A 19,180-nucleotide genomic window follows, 5' to 3' on the forward strand; every position below is an offset into this window, starting at 1 on the left:
TTGTTATTTGTAATATCAATACATCTAAGTCACGTAAATACAACACATATTGCATTACAAATGCTATAGGTGTCACATTTGCGAAAGTTCAAAGTATTGGCATTGTAAATGACAAAGCTATTAATTTTGCTATTTTCAAAACCAACACATAAATAAAATCTTTGTCATTTACCATACCATTAGCTCAAACTTTCCTAATGCGAGACCTGTTGCTTTGCAAATGCTTGTTTTGCAATGTCCGTCTTACATCTTGCTTAGTACACAGCAGGAGTGGGTTGTCATTTTAATGCCTCTATTCTATACCCTCAGTGTCCTGTTTGAGGGTGGTCTCCTTGCTCTCAAAAGTGTCATGTGCGTGATGTTCTCTAAACCGGTCCAAGGAACTGTGGTCTTCGTCCTCAGAGAAAAGAAGCCGGTAAGTGTTTCTGTCCTAAACCTTTGGTTAAAATCCACACGTAGAATCTGTGAAAAACGACTTGTTTGAAACTTGGAGTCCTAACCATGGGTTTTACATACTCTTATCGATTTAGGTCTTTTAGTGATTCTTCATTTTATCTGATGTCATGGTGCCCTTCCTTTTCCAGCAATCACTTAGTGGGTTATTAGGTGCTAATATTCTCACCACTGTTCCTACCCTTTTTGCTTTTCTTCGCTTCCACCACACTGCGCATATTTGCCCCATCGAACAACTGGCCCCTTGGACAGCAGCGGGAGTATAAACCCAATCTGTATGTGGCACACACCACAGCATCACATATTAATACCATGTTCTATTTAAAACTATGCAAAAAGCTTCTGAAATATCCATTGTGGTTGTTTCTGGATATAATCAATTTACGCCTATCATCGAAGGCGCAGAGTGGCAGCAATCCCCTGCTGGAATAAATAGAAGTGGAAAAGGACCTGTTATACGGTCCAGAAGGGAAAATTAATCCAGAAAAGAGTTTGTTTTCATCAGGCCAGAATGTTATCGACCATTCCTAAAGAATACTCATTGTAAGGTGCAGGGATGCTGTACGAAATTGGAATATTAATTAGAATGGCTGTGAGTCCACCACATGGAATAAGATCACCGATTCATCCAGGTGAAACACATTTTCAATGATTTAAATGTGTTCAAGCCCCTTTTAGCCTGAGCACAGGCTTAACTTGGGAAAAAGCTTAAAGTATTTAGTTTTTTGCACAGCGGAACTAGCTGCGGTGTAACCCTGCCCGCTTCAGTTGAGAGAGAATCTTTAAACATGGCCCGGCTATCGGGAGGGCGGAGGCTCCTGCTAGAGGGTGCCGATCTTACTGCCAATCAATGAAACTGGATTTGTAAAGTGCGACACTCACCCCGAGGGGTATCTGTCCTTTGAGTCTCCATTGAGGAGCTAGATCTGGAGTCTCTGTCTGAAGTGTGTCAGCGAGGGGGCTGTATGGAGCTGGAGGTGAAGGTTGTTCCAGGTCTTGGCAGTGATGTAGGAGAAGGTGCGACAGCAACAGATGTGAGTGGGTGCGCGAGGGCGAATGAAGAAGAGCCCACGTATCTAGAGGGTTTGTGGAAGTTCCGTCGATGGTTGATGTAGGCAGGTCCTACGTCGTGGAGGGCTTTGTAGGCGTGCGTGAGGATCTTGAGCTGTCATCTTTTCTGACTAGGCTGGCAGCAGAGGAGGTCTCTGGTGGGAGGGTGATGTGGGTTCGTTTGGAGAAGTCTAGGATGACTCTGGCTGCTCTGTTCTGTTTGGTCTGAAGTCTTCTGAGGAGTTGGGGGGAGTTGCCGGCATAGAGGGCGTTTCCGTAGTTGAGGTGACTGGTGATGAGGCCATGAGTTACGGTCTTTCTGGTGTTGTTTGGGATCCTGCTGAAGAGCATGTGAAGTGTGTAGAAGAAGGGGGAAGCGACTTCTTTGACTTATTTCATAGTCAGTTGGCTGTTGAGGATGATACCAAGGTTGTGTGCATGGTCGGTCGGTGTGAGTGTAAGTCCAAGTTTTGCAGACCAACTGCTGTGGTCTCATGTGGAGGTGTTCTTGCTGAAGATCAGTACTTCAGTTGTGTCAGAATTGAGTTCGAGGCAGTTGTCTCTCCTCCTTTTGGCTACGTTGGTCATGGGGTTGTGGAAGTTGGATTTGGCATGAGAGGGGTCCTTGGTGATTGAGAGGATCAGTTGAGTGTCGTCTGCATTGGAGATTGTGGTGTCCGTGGGATCTAACAATATCTCAGAGGGGCCGTGCAGATTTGGAATAGGGTGGGTCTGAGGAATGATCCTTGTAATATGCCACAGTGATGTCTTTGGGTGCAGAAGTGAAAGGTGGCAGTCGGTTGCACTGTGTGCGATCCACTTGAGGGCGTCTTGCTGCATGCTGATAATGGAGGGTGGGATTAGGGGAATCCCACCCACGCGAAGGGTTTTGTCCTCACAGTAAATAGAGTTGACATTTGTTTCTTGACTAGCACCATATCATAAACATTTCTAATCCATCTAAAATTTTGAAAGTGACTTTAAAATACCTCTTCACGTCCACTTTACAATTTATTGGTGACTAGAATGGTATTTATGCTGGGCTACGGTTCTTCTCATGCTCTCCACAGCAGCACCACATGCTTATGCACAGCACGGTCACTGCTCCATGTTTGAAGCACATCTTGCAGTCTCCTATACCTCACTCAATACCTCCTATATTGGCCTCTGTATACCCAACACCAGACATGCCATGGGAAGGGATGCATCATGGGACCACAATGCAATGAACTTTGTAGCTAATCGCAATAGAGATCAACTTTGCCGCTTTATCAAGGGTACATGTAAAAATTAATGTATGTATATATAATGGGCCAGCTTATCATGAACAAAAGTGATTCTCCTGCAAAGATCTTCAGTCCCCTTGCACCAAAAGCTCCGTGGCTTGTTTTGCAAAGCTGCACAAGGTCCCCCTGTGACTCCAGTGTCTTCGAACCGTTGGTCCTGTGGAGGGTCAAATACATCTTTTTTGGGCTCCCCTGATTGCTCTAGGCTTGCCCTTTGTCAAGAGTCTTACTTGAAGTTGCCCCGGTACTTAACAGGAGCAGAATGAGGACTGTTCCCAATGCCTCCCTGAGTTTCCCATCCACGCTCCAAGGAGTTTTGTTTTCTAAGAAGAATGAAGAAACTCCCAAGGGGGATGGGATAAAGAAGAGACGGCCTTGTCTTCTATCTTGGGTGCCTTCTCTGAACCGCTACCTCTAGTTTTTCTTCTTGCATTTCAGCAAATAGACACTGTAACATAAATAATCAAATTGCTCAGGCCCAACAATCCTTTCAACATTCCATCTATGAACTTCCTGTTCCTAGACTTGGGCACCCTTTTTTAGACTGGGCTATGCCTCTCTTCTGTAGTGTTAAGGATGAGTTTTCTTTTATTTAACACCTTTAAAATACAAATAACATTCATTCAGTGCTAGGCAATTCAAAATAATTTGTTGTATATCTTTCTCAGTAAATTTGTTCATACCCTTTAAACTGGACTCAGCCACTTGGTCGTTGTCTTGTTCTATGCAAATGCAAATTAACTGAAAGCTAATTTGACTGCTTATATAACACCTAAGCAATTCTTTAGCGGGAGCTAAACTTTTGGATAACTAAACCATCTTTTGTTTCTTTTACAGGAACTCAGGGAAGGTTGTATGCTTCGTTAGCACCAGATTTCTTGGTAAGTGTATTCGAAAACAAAACAGAATTACTTTTACACAACTGAAAACTAAACGCTCTTCTTTTCGTCTTTTTCAGCAGAGAGCTTGGGCTGACACAAGACTTTCTGGTGAGTAATTATTCAGTACGGTTTGCTTTTATCATTTAATTTAAACAGTACTTGCATGTCTGGAAATGTTTTCTCACGAAGACCGGATGCTCCGAATATGATTGAAAGGTCAAACGGAGTCATGGACAATGTAAATTGATACTTGCATAGCGCACTACTCACCCGCAAGGGTCTCAAGGCGCTTGTACGAACATCGCTGTGGAACCCATCCTGGCTTTCCCTGTGAGGTGTCCACTCCTGGGCACCCCCAGGGTGGAGGCCAGTTATCCTTAGCGTTGTGGGGGCCGTTGTGGAGATTAAGCAAGCTATTGCCCAGAGTTGCGGAGTGGGACCCATGATTGGAATAGGCACCGAGGCGAGAATTATCAGGTCCGTGGAATTTTGAGCCCAAGACCCGCCGAGGCGGGGAATTGAACCCTGGTCCCGGGCTAGACCTCTGCATCAGGGTCTGCCGCTCTAACCATTGAGCCACACTTCTCCACAATAAACTCTGGATTCTGAAAGTATTTAATTCTGACCGACGCGTAGATTATTCTAAACTTCTGCCGTAAACGATACGAAATCTCTTTTCTACACTAACTCTAAACGCAGGTGAGGCAGAAGCTGGTCCTTCTCCACCGGCTTTGGAGAGGTGCAAGCAGCTGCCGGAGAGGGCGACCCTAGAGGGATGCTCAGGGTCCTGTACTCAAGGCAGGTGGGCTGAAGCGCTGACCTCAGCGCTTTCAGCCATCTTAGTGGAGCGCAAGTGAATGAGCTCTGTCCAAGATAGATAGTGTCTTTCCCTGCCAGAAGTCGTGACGGCACCCACTATTCTAATCTCCTGCAGCCTCCTGGTTCGATTCCTGACACCCTGACTCCCCTGCTTTTCGTGAGTCTCCTGGACCTTGCTGGTCCTTTTCCCACCACTTCTTGACTTCCTGCATGGGTTGCTTTTGCCAAGGCTTGTTAGTTGTCCTGCCGGACCCAGACTCCTCAGCACTCTACATCCTTCGTGGGACAGCTCGTATCAAGCTCCTGGTCATCGTCTGCATCACCTTGTCCCCACAGCTGCAGAGTCAAGGTCATCGACATCTATCCTGAAGCCTGCGTCATCGGTGGGCATTCGTCTACTGAACCCCTGGTCATTCCCAAGTGACCCAGACTGTCCTCTCTGCTTTCAGGTACTCCATCAAGAATCTACATTTGGATTCCAACTGACACCTTTCCAAACAGACACCAGAGCAAACCTTATGATTGTTACTTTTATCCTACGTGCATTAGGCACTGTCCCCATAAGCATCCAGCATTCTCTGTTCAAAGTTCTGAAAGTGACGTTTCACAGAATAAAGTCCCTGTTTCGTAATCGCAGCTGTAGAGTTAATCCAAAGTCAATCTTTATTTCTTATATAAACACAGCAGCCGACTCGCGTTTCGCCCTTCTGGGCTTCCTCAAGACTTGCTATTAGAAAATTGTTATTCTTATGTCGCCGACTAGTCCAAAAACTTTTGATAAATATGTAGTAAAAGCAATTCTCAATTTTTTTTGTCTCAAAGTGTCACAGCTTCCTTCCTTGTTTTTTATTTCAGTGTAAATCTCCATTCAGTAATTTTTGTTTTAGATGTGTACCGTTCCACCGAGTATTCGGTATCCCTCACAGAACCATGTTAAGTTCCATCTTATATTTCGACGAGTGCCACAAGCATGTCTGTGTTTCAGCTCCTTGTGTCACGCACACCTATTGATACTTCTTCCTCTTCCAGCAGCGGCACTTTCTTGAAGTTCTCCATTGGGTTCCACTGCGGTTTCTGACGCCACTTCACACCTGTGCACCCGGCTTCCCTGGTGTAGGTAACGTGGGTACTAGGGTATCCACGGGTGGGGTGGCTCTCCATCCTTCTGTCTTCCACAGGGTTTCTTCAGGGTCCACTGGAAAGGGTCCTTAATCTTGAAAAATCTGACTGTGATGGACACGCAGAGTTGAACGGAGCCCGCTGTTGTGTAATCACACTGCGCGCGTCCTCCTTGGGGTCCCTGTCTACTTCCCTTGGGTGGTTCCTTGAGTCCCCAGCGATTCTACAGCCTCTCGACATTGTCCTGACTCGAATCGTGGTTCTTATAATACTTAGTATATGGTTCGGTCCCCTCCCACCCCGGGTCCCACTGTGTGTTAGTGCTATTTTACTGTGGTTTCTTTGCTCTAGTATTGTGTGCTTTGTGTCTGTCTTTGTGTAAGAGATACTGTAACGCTCTAGGTAGTTGTCCCGGGGGGCCCGGGATGTGAGGGGGTTCGACCACAGGGACGGGACTGACTGTGGGTGACGGGGTGAACAGAAACACTGGCGCCTTAAGTAAAGGTTTCAGAGAAGGCTTTATTGGGATGTATGTCTTTTTCCTCAATGGTGTGGCTCGGTCTCTGTTAAGTGATGCAGGGTTCAAAGAAAAGATAGCTTTCTCCAGCTTGGACGTGGTCCGGGCGATCGTATTCCAGGAGGGGACGTCTCTCCGCTCCGTGATCCTCTCCGGAACCGAAAAAGAAAGGAAACGCGGGTCAAAACCAAGGATTACTCTGGGTATGCTCGTAAGGGCCGGTAGTGAGGGAAAACATCCGTGAGAAGTGCTCGATTTAGCTCAAATGGGCGTGATAGGAGTGCTCGTGCTCAGGCAGGTTATTGCACACAGGGCTGTACACAATTTACACCGGGGGCTTACTCCTCCGCCCAACCCGCGACCCGGCCCCGTACCTCTTGAAGCCACGCTCCTCCTGTGGGAGCGTGGCGGGGCGAAACGTCCAACCGTTGGCCTCCTGGCGTGTCGTTCTCGGTCTCTCTGGTCTCGGGATACCGCCTTCCGTCTTCCTCGATGTCCGCTGCCTCCCTGGAATCGCCGTCCGTCTTCTCTCCAGTACTTCCGCCTTTTGATATCACGACGCTCGCGAGGGGCTGGGTCTCGTCCTCCGGGTCCGTGTTCTTAAAGGAGCCGAACGTGGTATAGTCATCTGGCCATCCAGACTCGGGTTCCTCATTCCACGTACAAGGTTGAAGCTGTGGGGAAAATGTGCAAGGTAAGAGGGGGGTGGCGGACCACCAGTCCGTGGGGAGAGTCAGTTCCTGTCCGCCTGACCCGTCACAGTAGTGTTATATAATAAATACATATTTTTTCAAATACTTTGTGTGGTTCTCTTTCATTTAATCTATACTATAAGATTGCATTCTAGTAAAACAAGCTAATTTACACTCCTTCAAGAGTAAGCCTGAAGGCTGCTCTCCACAGCTGCCACTTGGAGAGCTTTCTGTCTGTGGTTGTCAAAGTCCTCTTAAATCACCATAAGCGTTGCCTGGACTGGTGCAAGGTGTCCACTTTAATTAGTGGACATCCTTTCCCAGGCCAGCTTCTCACAGGCACACTGTGATTTAGCAACTGCTTTGTCCGTTATTTCTGCCAATAGTGATTTACTTCATTAGCGCTAACATGTCCATTGTGTACATACGGCGCTGCGGGCGTAGAGCGGTCTAGTCAACCGAACCCAGACGCTTCATAAGGCTTGGCTGATGCAGTATATGTCTGACTAGAGACCACGCTGCTCATTTGGAATCCATCGCTGCAACACCACCGCTGCTACGGTGACGCTCATTTTTTAATTCCTGCATTCAATTGCAACGGTAACGCTTGTTTTTAAATTGTTTCATTAAATATTTTATTCTAAAATATCTCACCTGCTGATTGGCATTTTGAACTCCCCCCCCCCCCCCCACCCCCCAAGCCTGGTAGCTCTGCCCTAATACCCCTGTCCGTCACGGCAAGTGCCGATTGAAAGGAGGACCAGAGCTCACTCACTTCCTGCTGGGGCACTTCCGGCGCTGCGGGCGTAGAGTGGTCTAGTTGACCAAGCCCAGACGCTTCATAAAGAAATGTCAGGTCGGACGCGCCAAAGGCAAGCCCGTCTGCGCCCGGACCGGGCCCAGGGCCGCAGCCCCTACTCCCTCCAAGTCAGACCCAACTGATATCCGACTTTCAAGGAATGAGCTACTTGCTCTTAGACCAAAAATAACCTACCCCATACTATCATGTCCGCTAGACACCAAATCATGCCCAAGCTGTAAACTATTGTTGAATCCCCCCCGCAGAGAAAGGTCGAGTACTTGATGCTCTCAGTTCAAGAATCTGTCTCCCAAACTTTTCAGGGCAGGTCTAATTAACACACGATCACTAATTAAACATAATTCCGAAACAGCAGAACTTATAGAATCCCCAAACCTTGATATTCTTTTCATCACTGAGACTTGGGCAGATGAAGCTTCTAACATTGACCTAGCATTAGCAATCCCAGATGGCTACGCAATAATTAGGGCAGACAGGAAGGGGAAACGGCTGTTATCTATGGAAGTGTCCTAAGGACTAAAGGCCTAAATGAGGGCGGTAACCCCGATTGCGAGATGCTGCATTTTCAAATAAATATAACTAACAATGATACATTTAAGGGCCTCCTTATCTGCAGACCACCTAGGGCGTAAACACCTCTGACACAACTGCTGAGCCCGTTCTTGGAGTCAAGTGTGAAAAACCCAGACGCTACCGTTCGGGGTGATTTTAACCTGCACCTAGAAAAGAGCAATGACACAAGTCTATTAACACTGACAGATGCTATGTCAAACGGATCGTAACACAAAATACCCATGAGGTGGGCCACATGCTAGATGGGATTTTCACATCCAATAAGAATATTACGCTATTAGAAATCCTACTGGTACCATGGTCAGACCATAAGCTAATAATATTTGCCATAAAAACAGGAAAATCACTAGCAGAAGCTGTTCCATCCGATAAGCACACTTGCTCCCCCAAATGCTCTAAAATCAATCCTTCGATTACTCGAGGAACATTTAACAAAATCAATTCCAGAACTGGACAAAGATTGTAGCATAGCCTCAAATTAAATTTCTTGCTGGATCAGTGCTGCCATAAAAGCAGCAGCTCCAAACAATAAAAATACAGCAAAAAGGAAATCGCCCTCCCAACCATGGTTCACAAACGCGTTAAGACCCCGAAAAACAAACCTGCAGGAAATGGGGAAAAAAATGGAGGAGGAACTATGAGTCTGGACCACGAGAGATTTATAAATCCTCTCTGGCTACCTACAAAAAATTGATATTTGCAGAAAAAAGTAAATACTTTACCCAAAAAATAGAGGAAGCAAAAAACTCAAGCAGAGAACTCTTCACCATAGTAAAACAATTAACAAAAAATGACAACGCTGCGCCTGCTGAAATCAGTACAGAGTTCTGCAATATCTTGGGCCAGTTCTTCGTAGACAAAGTAGGTACTGTCTATGAGTCCTTCAAAAATACAGCTAATCGTACCTTCAAACAACCTAATACAGAAATGAATGACCTCCCATATCACAGATAATAGGCAATTTCACCCTCCTTCCACTGATCAGATTCTTCAGGTTGCTAGACAAACGAAGTCTGGAGGCACTTCTGATCCATGCCCACCTAAGGTAATGCACATTTTTCTCGAACTATTGAGTGAGCAATTAGGGCTGCTCTTTGCAGAAATAATTAAAACTAGCCACTTCCCTGAGTCCTGGAAAACAACATCAGTATTGCCTCTTTTAAAAAACCCACTCTAGACCAACAAGAACCAAGCAACTATAGACCCATAGTGAGAATACCTTTTCTGGCTAAGGTTTTGGAGAAACTGTTGAACAAGCAGCTGTCCCAATTTCTCAAAGAGACTAACAGTTTAGACCACTCACATTTCGGCTTCCGAGAAGGGCATGGAACAGAAACCGCCCTGTTGATGGCCACAGAGGAACTTAGGTATATACTGGATACCGGAGGAAAGGTCGCCTTGATTTTATTAGATCTCTCGGCGGCCTTCGACACGGTAAACCACAATATCCTACTCTGTTGCCTCAGAGATGCAGGAGTGCACGAGTCAGCTCAAACTCTAATAGCCTCCTACCTGTCAAACAGGACTTTCACAGTGGAGCAGGGAGAGGCAAAATCCAAACTTTTCAGCTCGCCGTGGGGTGTTCCCCAGGGGTCGTCACTAAGTCCCACTCTGTTCAACTTATATGTGGCACCCCTGGCGGCAATAATAAGGAACTACGGCTTTATCCCAGTCTCCTACGCCGACGACACACACATTGTGGTGTCAATCACAAATAACATCAAAGACACAGCCGAGAAATTTAAAAAATGCATGGAACACATTTTCCAGTGGATGCAGGGCAACTGCCTGAAACTAAACGGAGACAAAAGCGAAATTATGCTGATGGGGACAGACCTGCAAGCCTGGTCTCAGGAATGGTGGCCGGACAGCTTTGGCCAACGTCCCTCCCCAGCTAACAAGGTTAGAAACCTGGGAGTCCTCCTGGACGATAAGCTCACATATGAGGCTCAAACAAACAAATTAGCCTCCTCTATCTGGTTCATTCTTAAGATGATCAGAAAACTCTTAACCGTTCATTCCACTTAATTCGCGCAAGACAATGGTAACAGCACTGGCGCTGTCAAGGTTGGACTTCGGAAACGCGCTCTATGCGGGGATCCAGGCCAAGCAGCTAGCAACACTACAACGTTTACAAAATGCGGCAGCCACGCTGGTGCTAGAGATTCCCAAGTTTGAACCAGTAGCGCACGGATTGAGAGGTCTTCACTGGCTGCCAATTAGAAAAAGAATTAAATTCAAATCCCTGTCTGACATACAAAGCCCTTCATGGAACGGGCTGTCAGTTTCTGAAAAGCCATTTGGAATGGTACGAGCCCTCCAGATCCTTGAGATCCAGCCATCAAAAACTGATTCAGGCGCCGAGATTTAATCGGGTCCGGTCCGGTGGGGTGGGAGAAGCTTCCGGCTCCACGCAGCCAGGACTTGGAACTTGCTCCCAACGACAATCAAAAACAGTCCCTCTTTGCTCTCTTTCAGAAAAGAGCTAAAAACGTGGTTATTTTCTGCAAGTTTTTAACCCTAAATAGAAGCTAACTGGTCCACATGTCACATAGCGCCAAGACGCCCATGGGCAATTGCACGCTTTATAAATATCAAAATCAAATCAAATACCAGTAAATGGGTCTGATTACATTGCCAACAACCATTGAACTACTTAGATTTGCGTTGTCCTCTCCACATCACTTTGATGCATCGCATTTGTAGTCACTGCTAGGTTCGTTGCGAGAGTCCCGTGTGTATCTGGCGTTTGCTGTAGCATTGCTACAGGGCGTGTTACATAGTGTGATTATGTTTTCATAACCTTTAATATTTTTATACACCAGCAGCTGTGAACACACCACAACCGCCGAGCTCTCTCAACCCTGACTGAACTTTATTAGCAGCAGTGCACACTGGCTGTTCAGATGACGTTTGCTGCACAGACAGCAGGGGACCTGGCAGTGCAATGGGTGGCATCTCTGCTACAGTGTTTGAGATAGGGCCTCTCTCATACTGCTCTGCACAGACAGCAGGGGACCTGGCAGGGCAATGGGTGGCATCTCTGCTACAGTGTTTGAGATAGGGCCTCTCTCATACTGCTCTGCACAGACAGCAGGGGACCTGGCAGGGCAATGGGTGGCATCTCTGCTACAGTGTTTGAGATAAGCCTCTCTCATACTGCTCTGCACAGACAGCAGGGGACCTGGCAGGGCAATGGGTGGCATCTCTGCTACAGTGTTTGAGAGAAGCCTCTCTCATACTGCTCTGCACAGACAGCAGGGGACCTGGCAGTGCAATGGGTGGCATCTCTGCTACAGTGTTTGAGATAAGCCTCTCTCATACTGCTCTGCACAGACAGCAGGGGACCTGGCAGGGCAATGGGTGGCATCTCTGCTACAGTGTTTGAGAGAAGCCTCTCTCATACTGCTCTGCACAGACAGCAGGGGACCTGGCAGGGCAATGGGTGGCATCTCTGCTACAGTGTTTGAGATAAGCCTCTCTCATACTGCCCTGCACAGACAGCAGGGGACCTGGCAGGGCAGTGGGTGGCATCTCTGCTACAGTGTTTGAGAGAGGCCTCTCTCATACTGCTCCGCACAGACAGCAGGGGACCTGGCAGTGCAATGGGTGGCATCTCTGCTACAGTGTTTGAGAGAGGCCTCTCTCATACTGCTCTGCACAGACCGCAGGGGACCTGGCAGGGCAGTGGGTGGCATCTCTGCTACAGTGTTTGAGATAAGCCTCTCTCATACTGCTCTGCACAGACAGCAGGGGACCTGGCAGTGCAATGGGTGGCATCTCTGCTACAGTGTTTGAGAGAAGCCTCTCTCATACTGCTCTGCACAGACAGCAGGGGACCTGGCAGTGCAATGGGTGGCATCTCTGCTACAGTGTTTGAGATAAGCCTCTCTCATACTGCTCTGCACAGACAGCAGGGGACCTGGCAGGGCAATGGGTGGCATCTCTGCTACAGTGTTTGAGAGAAGCCTCTCTCATACTGCTCTGCACAGACAGCAGGGGACCTGGCAGGGCAGTGGGTGGCATCTCTGCTACAGTGTTTGAGATAAGCCTCTCTCATACTGCTCTGCACAGACAGCAGGGGACCTGGCAGGGCAATGGATGGCATCTCTGCTACAGTGTTTGAGAGAGGCCTCTCTCATACTGCTCCGTACAGACAGCAGGGGACCTGGCAGTGCAATGGGTGGCATCTCTGCTACAGTGTTTGAGATAAGCCTCTCTCATACTGCTCGGCACAGACAGCAGGGACCTGGAGTGCAATGGGTGGCATCTCTGCTACAGTGTTTGAGAGAGGCCTCTCTCATACTGCTCTGCACAGACAGCAGGGGACCTGGCAGGGCAATGGGTGGCATCTCTGCTACAGTGTTTGAGATAAGCCTCTCTCATACTGCTCTGCACAGACAGCAGGGGACCTGGCAGTGCAATGGGTGGCATCTCTGCTACAGTGTTTGAGAGAAGCCTCTCTCATACTGCTCGCACAGACAGCAGGGGACCTGGCAGTGCAATGGGTGGCATCTCTGCTACAGTGTTTGAGAGGCATCTCTCATACTGCTCTGCACAGACAGCAGGGGACCTGGCAGGGCAGTGGGTGGCATCTCTGCTACAGTGTTTGAGAGAGGCCTCTCTCATACTGCTCGGCACAGACAGCAGGGACCTGGCAGTGCAATGGGTGGCATCTCTGCTACAGTGTTTGAGAGAGGCCTCTCTCATACTGCTCTGCACAGACAGCAGGGGACCTGGCAGTGCAATGGGTGGCATCTCTGCTACAGTGTTTGAGAGAGGCCTCTCTCATACTGCTCCGCACAGACAGCAGGGGACCTGGCAGGGCAATGGGTGGCATCTCTGCTACAGTGTTTGAGAGAAGCCTCTCTCATACTGCTCTGCACAGACAGCAGGGGACCTGGCAGTTCAATGGGTGGCATCTCTGCTACAGTGTTTGAGAGAGGCCTCTCTCATACTGCTCTGCACAGACAGCAGGGGACCTGGCAGGGCAATGGGTGGCATCTCTGCTACAGTGTTTGAGAGAAGCCTCTCTCATACTGCTCTGCACAGACAGCAGGGGACCTGGCAGTGCAATGGGTGGCATCTCTGCTACAGTGTTTGAGAGAAGCCTCTCTCATACTGCTCTGCACAGACAGCAGGGGACCTGGCAGGGCAATGGGTGGCATCTCTGCTACAGTGTTTGAGAGAAGCCTCTCTCATACTGCTCTGCACAGACAGCAGGGGACCTGGCAGGGCAATGGGTGGCATCTCTGCTACAGTGTTTGAGATAAGCCTCTCTCATACTGCTCTGCACAGACAGCAGGGGACCTGGCAGGGCAATGGGTGGCATCTCTGCTACAGTGTTTGAGAGAAGCCTCTCTCATACTGCTCTGCACAGACAGCAGGGGACCTGGCAGGGCAATGGGTGGCATCTCTGCTACAGTGTTTGAGAGAAGCCTCTCTCATACTGCTCTGCACAGACAGCAGGGGACCTGGCAGGGCAATGGGTGGCATCTCTGCTACAGTGTTTGAGATAAGCCTCTCTCATACTGCCCTGCACAGACAGCAGGGGACCTGGCAGGGCAGTGGGTGGCATCTCTGCTACAGTGTTTGAGAGAGGCCTCTCTCATACTGCTCCGCACAGACAGCAGGGGACCTGGCAGTGCAATGGGTGGCATCTCTGCTACAGTGTTTGAGAGAGGCCTCTCTCATACTGCTCTGCACAGACCGCAGGGGACCTGGCAGGGCAGTGGGTGGCATCTCTGCTACAGTGTTTGAGATAAGCCTCTCTCATACTGCTCTGCACAGACAGCAGGGGACCTGGCAGGGCAATGGATGGCATCTCTGCTACAGTGTTTGAGAGAGGCCTCTCTCATACTGCTCCGCACAGACAGCAGGGGACCTGGCAGTGCAATGGGTGGCATCTCTGCTACAGTGTTTGAGATAAGCCTCTCTCATACTGCTCGGCACAGACAGCAGGGACCTGGCAGTGCAATGGGTGGCATCTCTGCTACAGTGTTTTAAAGAGGCCTCTCTCATACTGCTCTGCACAGACAGCAGGGGACCTGGCAGGGCAATGGGTGGCATCTCTGCTACAGTGTTTGAGATAAGCCTCTCTCATGCTGCTCTGCACAGACAGCAGGGGACCTGGCAGTGCAATGGGTGGCATCTCTGCTACAGTGTTTGAGAGAAGCCTCTCTCATACTGCTCTGCACAGACAGCAGGGGACCTGGCAGGGCAATGGGTGGCATCTCTGCTACAGTGTTTGAGAGAAGCCTCTCTCATACTGCTCTGCACAGACAGCAGGGGACCTGGCAGTGCAATGGGTGGCATCTCTGCTACAGTGTTTGAGAGATGCCTCTCTCATACTGCTCCGCAGACAGCAGGGACCTGGCAGTGCAATGGGTGGCATCTCTGCTACAGTGTTTGAGAGAAGCCTCTCTCATACTGCTCTGCACAGACAGCAGGGGACCTGGCAGGGCAATGGGTGGCATCTCTGCTACAGTGTTTGAGATAGGCCTCTCTCATACTGCTCTGCACCGACAGCAGGGGACCTGGCAGGGCAATGGGTGGCATCTCTGCTACAGTGTTTGAGACAAGCCTCTTTCATACTGCTCTGCACAGACAGCAGGGGACCTGGCAGGGCAAGGGGTGGCATCTCTGCTACAGTGTGTGAGAGAGGCCTCTCTCATACTGCTCTGCACCGACAGCAGGGGACCTGGCAGTGCAATGGGTGGCATCTCTGCTACAGTGTTTGAGAGAAGCCTCTCTCATACTGCTCTGCACAGACAGCAGGGGACCTGGCAGTGCAATGGGTGGCATCTCTGCTACAGTGTTTGAGATAAGGCCTCTCTCATACTGCTCTGCACAGACAGCAGGGGACCTGGCAGTGCAATGGGTGGCATCTCTGCTACAATGTTTGAGAGAAGCCTCTCTCATACTGCTCTCACAGACAGCAGGTGACCTGGCAGGGCAAGGGGTGGCATCTCTGCTACAGTGTTTGAGAGAAGCCTCTTTCATACTGCTCTGCACAGACAGCAGGGGACCTGGCAGGGCAAGGGGTGGCATCTCTGCTACAGTGTTTGAGAGAAGCCTCTCTCATACTGCTCTGCACAGACAGCAGGGGACCTGGCAGTGCAATGGGTGGCATCTCTGCTACAGTGTTTGAGAAGCCTCTCTCATACTGCTCTGCACAGACAGCAGGGGACCTGGCAGTGCAATGGGTGGCATCTCTGCTACAGTGTTTGAGAGGCCTCTCTCATACTGCTCGCACAGACAGCAGGGGACCTGGCAGGGCAATGGGTGGCATCTCTGCTACAGTGTTTGAGAGAAGCCTCTCTCATACTGCTCTGCACAGACAGAAGGGGACCTGGCAGTGCAATGGGTGGCATCTCTGCTACAGTGTTTGAGATAAGCCTCTCTCATACTGCTCTGCACAGACAGCAGGGGACCTGGCAGTGCAATGGGTGGCATCTCTGCTACTGTGTTTGAGAGAGGCCTCTCTCATACTGCTCCGCACAGACAGCAGGGGACCTGGCAGTGCAATGGGTGGCATCTCTGCTACAGTGTTTGAGATAGGCCTCTCTCATACTGCTCCGCACAGACAGCAGGGGACCTGGCAGTGCAATGGGTGGCATCTCTGCTACAGTGTTTGAGATAAGGCCTCTCTCATACTGCTCTGCACAGACAGCAGGGGACCTGGCAGTGCAATGGGTGGCATCTCTGCTACAGTGTTTGAGATAAGGCCTCTCTCATACTGCGCTGCACAGACAGCAGGGGACCTGGCAGGGCAGTGGGTGGCATCTCTGCGACAGTGTTTGAGAGAAGCCTCTCTCATACTGCTCTGCACAGACAGCAGGGGACCTGGCGGTGCAATGGGTGGCATCTCTGCTACAGTGTTTGAGAGAGGCCTCTCTCATACTGCTCGCACAGACAGCAGGGGACCTGGCAGTGCAATGGGTGGCATCTCTGCTACAGTGTTTGAGAGAGGCCTCTCTCATACTGCTCGCACAGACAGCAGGGGACCTGGCAGTGCAATGGGTGGCATCTCTGCTACAGTGTTTGAGATAAGCCTCTCATACTGCTCTGCACAGACAGCAGGGGACCTGGCAGGGCAATGGGTGGCATCTCTGCTACAGTGTTTGAGAGAAGCCTCTCTCATACTGCTCGCACAGACAGCAGGGGACCTGGCAGTGCAATGGGTGGCATCTCTGCTACTGTGTTTGAGAGAGGCCTCTCTCATACTGCTCCGCACAGACAGCAGGGGACCTGGCAGGGCAATGGATGGCATCTCTGCTACAGTGTTTGAGAGGCCTCTCTCATACTGCTCTGCACAGACAGCAGGGGACCTGGCAGTGCAATGGGTGGCATCTCTGCTACAGTGTTTGAGAGAGGCCTCTCTCATACTGCTCTGCACAGACAGCAGGGGACCTGGCAGGGCAATGGGTGGCATCTCTGCTACAGTGTTTGAGATAAGGCCTCTCTCATACTGCTCTGCACAGACAGCAGGGGACCTGGCAGTGCAATGGGTGGCATCTCTGCTACAGTGTTTGAGAGAAGCCTCTCTCATACTGCGCTGCACAGACAGCAGGGGACCTGGCAGGGCAGTGGGTGGCATCTCTGCGACAGTGTTTGAGAGAAGCCTCTCTCATACTGCTCGCACAGACAGCAGGGGACCTGGCAGTGCAATGGGTGGCATCTCTGCTACAGTGTTTGAGAGGCCTCTCTCATACTGCTCCGTACAGACAGCAGGGGACCTGGCAGTGCAATGGGTGGCATCTCTGCTACAGTGTTTGAGAGAAGCCTCTCTCATACTGCGCTGCACAGACAGCAGGGGACCTGGCAGGGCAGTGGGTGGCATCTCTGCGACAGTGTTTGAGAGAAGCCTCTCTCATACTGCTCTGCACAGACAGCAGGGGACCTGGCGGTGCAATGGGTGGCATCTCTGCTACAGTGTTTGAGAGGCCTCTCTCATACTGCTCGCACAGACAGCAGGGGACCTGGCAGTGCAATGGGTGGCATCTCTGCTACAGTGTTTGAGATAAGCCTCTCATACTGCTCTGCACAGACAGCAGGGGACCTGGCAGGGCAATGGGTGGCATCTCTGCTACAGTGTTTGAGAGAAGCCTCTCTCATACTGCTCGCACAGACAGCAGGGGACCTGGCAGTGCAATGGGTGGCATCTCTGCTACTGTGTTTGAGAGAGGCCTCTCTCATACTGCTCCGCACAGACAGCAGGGGACCTGGCAGGGCAATGGATGGCATCTCTGCTACAGTGTTTGAGAGGCCTCTCTCATACTGCTCTGCACAGACAGCAGGGGACCTGACAGTGCAATGGGTGGCATCTCTGCTACAGTGTTTGAGAGAGGCCTCTCTCATACTGCTCTGCACAGACAGCAGGGGACCTGGCAGGGCAATGGGTGGCATCTCTGCTACAGTGTTTGAGATAAGGCCTCTCTCATACTGCTCTGCACAGACAGCAGGGGACCTGGCAGTGCAATGGGTGGCATCTCTGCTACAGTGTTTGAGAGAGGCCTCTCTCATACTGCTCGCACAGACAGCAGGGGACCTGGCAGTGCAATGGGTGGCATCTCTGCTACAGTGTTTGAGAGAAGCCTCTCTCATACTGCGCTGCACAGAAGGCAGGGGACCTGGCAGTGCAATGGGTGGCATCTCTGCTACAGTGTTTGAGAGGCCTCTCTCATACTGCTCTGCACAGACAGCAGGGACCTGGCAGAGCAATGGGTGGCATCTCTGCTACAGTGTTTGAGATAAGCCTCTCTCATACTGCTCTGCACAGACAGCAGGGGACCTGGCAGTGCAATGGGTGGCATCTCTGCTACAGTGTTTGAGAGAGGCCTCTCTCATACTGCTCGCACAGACAGCAGGGGACCTGGCAGTGCAATGGGTGGCATCTCTGCTACAGTGTTTGAGAGAGGCCTCTCTCATACTGCTCCGCACAGACAGCAGGGGACCTGGCAGGGCAATGGGTGGCATCTCTGCTACAGTGTTTGAGATAGAACCTCTCTCATACTGCTCTGCTCAGACAGCAGGGGACCTGGCAGTGCAATGGGTGGCATCTCTGCTACAGTGTTTGAGATAAGCCTCTCTCATACTGCTCTGCACAGACAGCAGGGGACCTGGCAGTGCAATGGGTGGCATCTCTGCTACAGTGTTTGAGAGAAGCCTCTCTCATACTGCTCCGCACAGACAGCAGGGGACCTGGCAGGGCAATGGGTGGCATCTCTGCTACAGTGTTTGAGAGGCCTCTCTCATACTGCTCTGCACAGACAGCAGGGGACCTGGCAGTGCAATGGGTGGCATCTCTGCTACAGTGTTTGAGATAAGCCTCTCTCATACTGCTCTGCACAGACAGCAGGGGACCTGGCAGGGCAGTGGGTGGCATCTCTGCTACAGTGTTTGAGATAAGCCTCTCTCATACTGCTCTGCACAGACAGCAGGGGACCTGGCAGTGCAATGGGTGGCATCTCTGCTACAGTGTTTGAGATAAGCCTCTCTCATACTGCTCCGCACAGACAGCAGGGGACCTGGCAGTGCAATGGGTGGCATCTCTGCTACAGTGTTTGAGAGAGGCCTCTCTCATACTGCTCGCACAGACAGCAGGGGACCTGGCAGGGCAGTGGGTGGCATCTCTGCTACAGTGTTTGAGAGAGGCCTCTCTCATACTGCTCTGCACAGACAGCAGGGGACCTGGCAGTGCAATGGGTGGCATCTCTGCTACTGTGTTTGAGATAAGGCCTTTCTCATACTGCTCTCACAGACAGCAGGGGACCTGGCAGGGCAAGGGGTGGCATCTCTGCTACAGTGTTTGAGAGAGGCCTCTCTCATACTGCTCTGCACAGACAGCAGGGGACCTGGCAGTGCAATGGGTGGCACCTCTGCTACAGTGTTTGAGAGAGGCCTCTCTCATACTGCTCTGCACAGACAGCAGGGGACCTGGCAGGGCAGTGGGTGGCATCTCTGCTACA

General features: G+C 50.4%; 1 protein-coding gene across 3 annotated transcripts in view; it reads left to right on the forward strand.

The window, feature by feature from the left end:
* The window catches only part of LOC144773671 (uncharacterized), an 88,123-nt gene that overhangs the window by 6,043 nt on the left and 62,900 nt on the right, over positions 1-19,180 (forward strand). The window contains exons 2-4 of one of the 3 annotated variants that reach the window (XM_078658824.1): positions 310-415; positions 3,627-3,670; positions 3,748-3,778. The gene's annotated coding sequence lies outside the window, so the exon portion shown is untranslated. Of the gene's footprint in view, positions 1-309; positions 416-3,626; positions 3,779-19,180 lie in introns of all 3 variants that reach the window. The other 2 variants (XM_078658823.1, XM_078658825.1) reach the window with 2 other exon arrangements.

This window comes from Lissotriton helveticus, chromosome 8 (genome assembly GCF_964261635.1).
Source record: "Lissotriton helveticus chromosome 8, aLisHel1.1, whole genome shotgun sequence".
NCBI lineage: Eukaryota > Metazoa > Chordata > Amphibia > Caudata > Salamandridae > Lissotriton > Lissotriton helveticus.